Here is a 10,321-nt window from a genome sequence, read left to right on the forward strand (position 1 = left end):
CTTGGCTGAGAGCAGGAGAGACCATTTTTTGGAAAAGATTGCAAAGGACATCCATCTTCCTTGGAAAGATCGAGGGCCATTCAAGGAAAGGAATCCTTTCTATAATATGGATTAGTGATAACAACACTGGGATTAAGCACAAAAGTTATTGTAAAATGACGTAGGATCTTCTTCTGTTGTACACAAGTTTGAGCTAACTCCCACTCACACAAAAACAATCTCTATTCTTTTCAATGTTATTCATAATTTAATTTTAGCCATACTGATTGATAGCCTCATGATTGATGGAGAAGAGATCGTTGATAACTTTAGCTTTCTCGGTTCCACAATCAATACTCCTGGCACCAGAAGTCAAGAAATTAAAAGACAATTTGCACTGGGAAAATCTGCAGTCAATGACCTCTCTAGAGAGCTGAAGAACAATGATGTCAGTCTGGATACTAAGGTGTGCCTGATCCAGGCCATAGTTTTTGCTATAGTTTGCAATGTATCTAAGAGCTGAACAATGACTAAAGATGATAGAAGAAGGATTATGCCTTTGAGTTGTTGTGCTGGAGAAAAGTGTTGAATATACAGGGGGTTGCAAGTAGAACAAACAGGTCTGTCTGAGAGAGGGTGAAACCAGGCTGCTCCTCGTAAACAAAGATTTTGAAGCTCCTTCTCACATACTTTGGGTACATGCCCAGGAGGAATCAGTCTTTCAGACAGACATCATGCTTGGAAGGGTGGAGGGACAGTGCAAGAGAGGAAAACTCAGGATGAGAGAGATTGACTCAGTGATTGAAGAAACGAGATTAGGTCTTTGAAGACAATGAGATTGGTTCTGGTTTCAGAGTTTCAGAGTTAAGGTACATAGGGTGACTCAATGCCACATAACAACAACAGAAATTATGTAGCTTAGTGTGTAAGGAGTTGTTATGCCAATCCAAAGGTATAAAGTGCAAGTCTGCTAGCTTCTCCCTTGACGAAAGAGGTAATTTCTCCCTCTACAGTTTAATGCTTCTGAAAACCCACTGATGGGTCATCCCTTTAGGAGTTAGTTCTGACTTGGTATTAATGAGGGGTTTCCCCCGCAGATTTTGATTATTATTTTGTTTTTGTTCGCTGTCTAGACAAAACTCATCCTTCACATTAGTAATACAACTTCCTATGGCCTAAACCAGCAGAGTTATTGATTCTATAACATATTTTGTGTGATATTTATTATTTGAAGTATGCGTCAAAATGATCTTCTTTGCACGTGATTGTCCAATTTGTTCAGTTTCTTTTATTACATTTTCTTTTTCCATGGAATAATCTTTACATATATGTGCAAAATCAATTGACCTTATTCATACATACAGGACTATTTCTAGACTGTGTGTTTTACTGGGTTTGTCTTATTTCTTATTTGTTATTTTCATGACAATATATTTTTCTTGATATATTGCCATTTTTATATGTGGTTATATTGGACTTACTGAAAATTAAGAAGTTTTTCAATGATATTCATAAGCGATTCTTTCTCTGTGTATGCAGTTTTCTTTCCATAAAAGATTTGTGTGATTTGGTCTCAAAGAATTCTTGCCTTTTGTCATATATAAATCTTTCAATATTATTGGCAGAGTTCAAATTGATGTTGTTGTTGTTGTTAGGTACCATTGAGTAGAGTACGACTCATTGCAATCCTATTGAAAAAAGATCTGAATCTAGTTCTGTCCTGCGCCATCCTCACATTTCTTGACTTTGTAGCAATTACCATTTCAATCCACCTGGAAGAGGGTCATCCTCACCTTTGCTGACCCTCCACCCTTCCCAACATCATGTCCTCCTCTAAGGAATAGCACCTCCTAGCAACATGTCCCAAGTATGTGAGGTGAAGCCTCATCATTCTTGCCTCCAAAGAGCTGTCAGGCTGCACCCTCTCCAAGACATCAAGATTCATTTTCTTGGCCACCCATGGGATATACAGTGCTCTTCTCCAACACCACAGCTCAAAGACATCAATTCTTTTTCTGCCATCCTTACTTATGGTACAGGTCTCAGATACAAATCTAGTGATTGGAAAGACCATGGCCCGAATCAGATGCAGTTAAGTTTTCAAATTGACATCACTACTCCTCAATAATTTGGAAAGGTCCCTAATTGCAGATTTTCCTATTGCAATGTATTTCGTTATTTACTGAGTGCGCAACAAGTGATAATTGTGGATCTAAGCAGGATGAAAAGTCCACTTCCTCTTTCATTACCATTGTTTCCTGTTCAAATGGTACTTCCTGCAATTTTTGTGTCAATCAGTTCTTTCTGGTACAGTGACTCTGTGTATTCCTTCCATCTTCTTTTGATGCTTCTGAATCATTCAATACATTGCCCAAAGAATCTTTCAACATTGCGACACAAAGTCTGATTTACTTCTCAGATCTTTCAGCTTGAGAAATTCAGAGGGAGTCCTTCCTTTTTAATTTTCCAATTCCAGGTCTCTGCACATTCCATTATAATACTTTGTTTTGTCCTCCTGATCTGCCCTGTGAAACGATCTGTTCAGCTATTTCACTTCGACATGTTTTCCATTAGATTTGGCTTCTCAACTTTCCAGTACAATCTTTAGAGTCTTCAGATATCCATTTTGGTTTTTTTCTTTCTTCTCTGCTTTTGTAATGATCTTTTGCTTTCTTTATGAATTATATTTTTTATATCATCTCAAACTCATCTGGTGTTCTGTCTTTGATGTTCGATGTCTTAAACCTATTTTTAAGATGACCATGAAATTCTGATGGAGATGATTCAAGATCGTATCTTAGTTCCTATGTTCTTATTTTCATTTCCTTAGGCCTCAATTTGAACTTGAGTATGAGTAATTGATGATCTGATCCACAGTCTCCCCCTGGCCTAGTTTTGACTGCTGATACCGAGCTTCTCCAATGATTTCTTCCACATATGTTGTCAATATGATTCCTGTGCAGCCTGTCCGGTGAAATCCATGTGTTAACTCATCTTTTTTGTCTTTTAGGAAAAGTATTTGCAATGAATAAATAACTGTAAATACAAAATTCAATAATTCTATTTCTAGCCTCATTTCTATCACCAAGCTCATATTTTCCAACTAGTATTCCTTCTTCTTTGTTTCCTACTTTTGCATTCCAGTCAACAATTACCATTAACACATCCTGATTGCATGTTCAATCAGCTTCAGACTTCAAACTTTGGCAAAAATTCTCAATTTCTTCCTCTTTGGCACTAGATGTGGAAGCATATACTTGAATAATAGTTGTATTGATTGGGCTTCTTGTATGCATATGGATATTATCCTATCACTCACAAAATTGTATTTCAGGATAGAATTTGAAATTAACTTTTTGACTATGAATGCAACACCATTCTTTTTCTTCTTCTTTTATTTTCTGCTTAGTATGGTTATCTGATTCAAGTGACCATAGCTGGTCCATTTAATCTCACTAATATCTAGTATGTCAATATTCATGTGCTCCATTTCATTTTTAACAATATCTAGTTTTCCAACATTCAACCTGTGAACTTTCCACATATGACTTGTTAAACAATGTTTGAGGTTTTAGCTTGGCAAAGTTTGATCCTGGTGGGGTAAGGGTTTGTGAATCACTTGAAAATCAGGTAAACTTGACATTTCTGAATTGGGTTAGCAGTCAAGTGTAAGCTGATTAACTGTATCTGATCTCTCTTACAATTGGTGGGAAGGCTCTGTGTGGGCAAACAAGATCTGGTGGGCAGGCCTTGGTGTTTAAAAATCAGTTAGGCCCTCGGGCCTACTTAAAAGGTGCATTGTTATAAGTGATACAGCACTTGTCTTTCAGTTTGCTGTACTGCATTACTTGGGGTTTCCATGATACTGAAATCTTTGCCACTGATGTGTCAAATTCCAAAAGGGTTTCTCATAATGGATGGCTTTGGTGGAGCTCCCTGATTAAGACAGGCTAGGAAGCAAGATGAGTCATCTACTTCCTAAATAAAAGGCTTTTGAAAATCCTATGAACATGAAACAAAGAGGATAGAGTTTGTACAGAATTGGCATAATTTCTTTCTTAAATGTTTTCCAGGATATATAAGTGAAACCTTAGGATCTGAGAATTTTATTTGAGGGGTACCTTATACTTATGAATAAGGTAATTCTCAGTCTCTTTGTAATCTCACTTTTGCAATGACCCTGTTCCTAACTAATGGTCATTGCATGCTTCATTTTCTTTTCATTTCTGTCACAAGTTTGGGTTATGTTCTCTTATATGCATTAACATATGTGTCTGCTTCCTTATATGGGTATGAACATTATCCTATCACTCACAACATTATATTTCAGGATACAACCTGAAATTGACTTTTATACTATTAATATATCACCATTCTTCCTTTGTTTTTCCATTCCCTGAATACTATACCATATGATTATATGGCTGTATTTTAAAATCTGCTGTTATTATTTTTGGGGGGAATATTCTTTTACATGGTACAGCACATTTCTGTCAATATGCTGTACTGAGTTAACCTGGAGTTGCTGTGATGCTGAACCTTGTGCCATTGGTGTATCAAATGCCATAAACTTTACCCATGGTGGACAGCGTTTGGTGGAGCTCCCAGTGTAAGACAGGTTTGGAAGCAGGAATGGCATGCACTTCCTAAACCACATGCCTCTGGAAAGTCCATGAACTTTGATAAACGATGATAGTTATAGAAAGACTTTACGCCTTTTGATCAAAGGGTTGCTATGAGTTGTGCTCGACTCAACAGCAATCAACAACACCCAAAAATGCCATCCACATTATGGAATAGTAAATTAATCAAGAAGCATTAGTGGCATGATATATGATGTGCTGTTTGGCTAAACTGCAGGTCAATAGTTGGAATTCACCAGTTACTCTGGTGAAGAAAGATGAAAGTCTTCTTCTGTTAAGACTTGCTGCCTCAGAGACAGGATGGAGGGTTACTGTGACTCATGTTCAACTACACAGCATTGCTGTATTCATTTACTTGTTCTATTCATTTTAAAACAACCATACAAAATAATTACTATTGGATTTTTAGTGTTTTACAGTTGGGGAAGAAGAGAAAGTGATACATTTAATTATTTTACAAAATAATGGATCTAGAAACTATTATATCGTCAGAACTCAAGCACAGCCATGTCTTAATCGGCACTATTATGGCATGCAGCTCATATCTGTCCTTTGGGGAAATGCCTTTTTAATACTTACACAGATAATTCATAGAAAATATAACTGTCTTGGGAAGAAGTAAATTAAAATCCTTGATAATTTTCTTGACATCTTTATTTTCCTATATTCTAATTAAAATTCTCAGTTTGTCTACAATGTTCAAATTTACTCTGTTCCTCATTAACATTATAAACATATTTTCTTTAGTCTCATTTATCTTCTATAGTCTGTGATTAAATTTACCAGTTCTCCAATTCTTGAGATTCTTGATATGTTGTTGAGATTCAAAGTCTTCCTCCTGAAAAAGGGATTATTTCATTTTTAAAAAAGAATTATAAATTAAAGGAGAGCCATTATTTCTGATTTCTTTCAATTTGTTAATTTTCAAAGAATTATTCATCTTTGTTTCCTAAGTTTCACCTTTTTCGTAATTCTTTCATAAATTCATAAATTTCTTTCATAATGTCATAATTCACTCACTTGATTAAAAAATCCGGAGACGGACCCTTTATCTTTTTGAAACAATACAAATAAGACTGGTGAACTTGTTAGTTTGAATATCTTGATAAGGCATTCAAAAACTGATGTTTTACTTGACACAAAACTATATTCAGGAGCAATCAAGTAGCAGAATACTAATGGCTTGTGTTGGATAGTTTATAGAAACATGTTCTTTCTTCTCCCTGCTTTCTCTTCTCTTCTCTTCTCTTCTCTTCTCTTCTCTTCTCTTCTCTTCTCTTCTCTTCTCTTCTCTTCTCTTCTCTTCCCTTTACCTCTCGCTGCTCTTATTTTTTTTAAATCTCTTTCTCCTTTTTATGTCTTCCTCTGTGACACCAGGAATATCATTGCTGATATCAGATGGAAACTGGCTGAAAGTACAGAATACCAGAAGAATTTCTATTTGTGTTTTATTACTATGCAAAGGCATTTGAGTGTGTGGATCATAACAAGTTGTGGCTAACAGAAATTAATATGAATGGGAGTCCCAGAGTACTTGGTTGTGCTCATGCAAAACTTATACTTGGACCAGAAGGAGGTACTGCGGACAGAGTAGGGGAACACTGCATGGTATAAAATTAAGAAGGCAATGTGTAAAAGTTGTATTCTCTTTCTATCCTTATTCAATCTGTATGTTGAGCCAATTATTCGGTAAACTCAACAGTATGAAGAGGAATGTGGCGTCTGAATTGGAGGGAGACTTTATCACTGTATTGTGTAGATGATACAACCCTGCATGCTGAAAGTGAGAAGAACTTGAAGAACTTGTTGCAGAAGATCAAGAAATGCAGCCTTCAATATAGATTGCATCTCAATGTCTAGAAGCCAAAGATTCTTACCACTGCACCTGTAGGTAACATCATGATGGATAGAGAAGACATTGAAACTCTCAAGAACTTCATCTTTCTCACATCCACAATTAAGACACTTTGTACCAGCATCGATGAAATAAGGAGACACATTGCCCTGGGAAAATCTGCTGTGAGGGACCTCTCCAAATTATCGAGGAGTAATGATTTCAGTTTAAGGAATAGGTATGTCTTATTCAAGCCTCTGTCTTTCTGATCACATGCTATGCATCTGAGAGCTGGATGATTGATGACAGAAGTATTGATGCTTTTGAGGTATGGTGTTGAAAAGAGCACTGAGCATGGATGGCCAAAAGAATAAGTAAATATATCTTGGAGAGGGTGCAGCTGAAATGTTCTTTGAAGGCAATAATAATAAGGCTTCACCTCACATATTTGGAGCATGTTTCTAGGAGGGGTTATCCCTTGAAGAGAGTCATGATGATTAGAAAGGTGGACGGTAGATAAAGAACAGAAAGACCCTCGACCAGGTGGATTGATACGATGACTGCCTCAATGGGCTTTAATGTATCAGGAAGTGTGAGGATGCTACAGGATAGAAGAGGGTTCAGATCTGTTGTTCATAGGGTCTCTGTGAGTCATACTCAAGTTGATAGCACCTAGTAACAACAAAAACAACAACATCTTACCCTTATTACTATTACACATTCTCTAGCAAATGAAAGTATACTACTAATAATAATAAGTTGGAAAGTAATTAAAATGAAGAAAATATTGATTCTAAATAAAATACATCTTTAGGTACTGGATTCTCTGAATCTGCAGATGGGCTGTCTACATGCAATAAATTTCCAATGAATAAATACATTTCATTATTATTTTTCCAAAGAGTCCAATTGGCAATTTTGAGATCACTGAGTGTTGATGAATATAGTAAGGCTTTGGCAAGTACTGCAATTTTGAAGGCGCATGATTTGAATCCACCAGCTGCTCCATGAATACTTACTGGAAGATCAGTTATGGGTCAGTTCCAACTCTACAGTACACAACAAAGCAACTTGTTATTGTTGTTGTTCTGTGCTGTCAAGTTGTCATGCTACTTACTCATAGTGACCCTATGTACAACAGCTCTGAAACCTGCCCTGTCCTGATCCAGTCTTGCCAATCCCAACCAACCCCGATTGCCCTAGTTACTCTATCAATCCATCTCATCCAGGGTCTTCTCCTGTGCTGTCCCTCCACCCTTTAGAGTATGACATCCTTCTCCAGTGATCTGTCCCTCCTGGCCACATGTCCAAAATATGTGAAACTGAGGTTCAAAATCCTAGCCTCCAAGGGGAGAAATTTGGTTTCACCCTCACAAAGATACAACTGTTTGTCTTCTTGGTCATCTACAGTTATGTTCAAAACTTCTCCAGCACTACAACTCAAAGGCATCAATTCTTCTGTCACATATTGTTCTAAAACTAAGCATTCAAAGTAAAAAAAAAAAACAACAAACTAGGAAGAAGGATGACCATTCACTTCCAAAATATATCAGACCTTCAAAAACCCTATGCATAGTAGAACACACTTAAAGTAGACTAACAAATATGGCAACTGAATCTGAGCCCTCAAATTTAGAAATAACACAGCATTCTTAAATACCAATTCTGTTCTTTTAAGATGAGTGATCTTGAGAAAATGAATGTCATGTCATTATTTACAAAGGATTGCATATACATTAGGTTGGATTGTAAGGATTAAACAAAATAACCTACACAAAATATCTTATACTTTAATACTTGTTCTAAAGAAAATTGAAGGGATTCACCGTCTCTGTGCCAGAAAGAATTGGCTGACACAGAACAAATTCATGATATAGCATATAATCAAGAACTAATAGTACTAAAAAAGGAAGGTCAAGTTTCTCTGAAAGAATTGAAAAAAAAAATAGCTCCTAGGAATTAATGGACTGCAAATTGACATGTTTAAAAAACAGATGTTGCCCTGGATTTGCTCACTAGGTTGTGCCAAGAAATCAGGAGGACAACTGTTTGGTCAACTAGCTGGAAGAGATCTATATTTATTCCCATTCCCCCAAAGAAGGTGATCAACAGTACAGAAATCATTGAACAATATCAATAAAATTACACACAGGCAACATTTTGCTGAAAATTATTAAAAAACAAGTATACGGAGAACTGTCAGAAATACAAAGTGGGTTTACAAAAGGCCATGGCATGAGGATATTATGCATTCAGACGGAGCAGAAACTACCAGAAGAATATGTATTTGTGTTTTATTGGCACTGCAAAGGCATTTGACTGAATGAATCACAACAAATTGTGGCTAACATTGAGTAAAAAGGAATCCCACAACACTTGATTGTACTCATGTGAAATCTATACCTACACTAGGGAGCTGTTGTATGAACAGAGCAAGGGAACACTGCATGGTCTAAAATCAAGAATGGAGTATGTTTTTATGTGCCATTGATTCACTTGTCACACAAAAATACCCTATCTACAGCAGCTCTGAACCTTTCCCTGTCCTGAGGCAGTCTCACTAATTCCGACACATCAACCCCCAGTACCCCAGTTACTCTATCAATCCATTGCGTTGAGAGTCTTCCTCTCCTGTTCTGCCCCTACACCCTTCTGAGCAAGGACTGATCTCTCCAGACCACATGCCCAAAGTATGTGAGACAGAGCTTCAAAATCCTAACCTCTAAGGAAAAACTTGGTTTCACCCTCTCCAAAACAGATATATTTGTTTTCTTCGCAGTCCGTGTTATGTTCAAGACTCTTTTCCAGTACCACAGTTCGAAGACATTGATTCTTCTTCTATCATCTTTAGTCATTACACAGCTCTGTGAAGCATAACAACCAATTGCAAAGACCATGGCCCTGGATTAGGCACCCCTTAGTCTCTAGACTAACATCGTTAATTTTCATCACTCTGGAGATGTCCATGACAGCAGAAGTTCCCAATGCAAGTCATCTGTTATCTTTTGATTTCCTCACTACTGATGTTAAGAGTATTGATTGTGGAGCTGAGCAAGATGTAATTGCTAACAACCTCAATCCCTTCTCCATCTATCTCATGGTGCTGCCAATTGACACTGTGGTGAGAATCTTTGTCTTCTGATGTTGAGCTTCAATCCATACTGAAGACTACAGTTCTTTACCTTCCGCAACAAGTGCTTCAGGTCTGCTTCAGCTTTAGCAAGCAAGGTTGTATCATCTGCATGTTATAGATTGTTGATTAATCTTCCTCCAATCTTGATGTCACACTCCTCATGAAGCCCTGCTTCTAGAATGATCTGTTCTGCACATTGATTGAAAAAAGTATGAAGACAAGATGCATCCCTGACACATTCCTTTCCTAATTTTGTACCGTACAGTGTTTCCCTGCTTTGTTCTAAAGACTGCTTTCTGGTCCATGTACAGGTTTCACATAATCACAATCAAGGGTTTTAGGATTCTGATTTACATCAAGGCTACCCACACATGCTTGGGGAGGTGCAGGGAGTGTGTTGGTTATTTCTGTAACAGAAGTGTTTTTCATCTGCTATTTAAAATGCTTGTTGTCAGATATTGTTCTAAAACTAAGCATCTAAATTAAGCCAATCACTTTCACAATATAACCCTATTTACAGCTGAACATAGGGTAGCTATGAGTCACAAGCAACTCAATGTCACATAACAACAACAACAACAACACAGCTGAACACACTTAGTAGACTAACAGATATGGTAACTGAGGCTGAGCCCTCAACTTCCTCAAAGAGGAGGAACAGTTGTAAGAAGAAAAAAGGAGTGTATCAGAGATATATCCTTTTTATATGCACAACAGACCATTTGCAAGGCT

This window comes from Elephantulus edwardii, unplaced genomic scaffold (genome assembly GCF_000299155.1).
Source record: "Elephantulus edwardii isolate Elephantulus edwardi_28Jun2011 unplaced genomic scaffold, EleEdw1.0 scaffold00035, whole genome shotgun sequence".
NCBI lineage: Eukaryota > Metazoa > Chordata > Mammalia > Macroscelidea > Macroscelididae > Elephantulus > Elephantulus edwardii.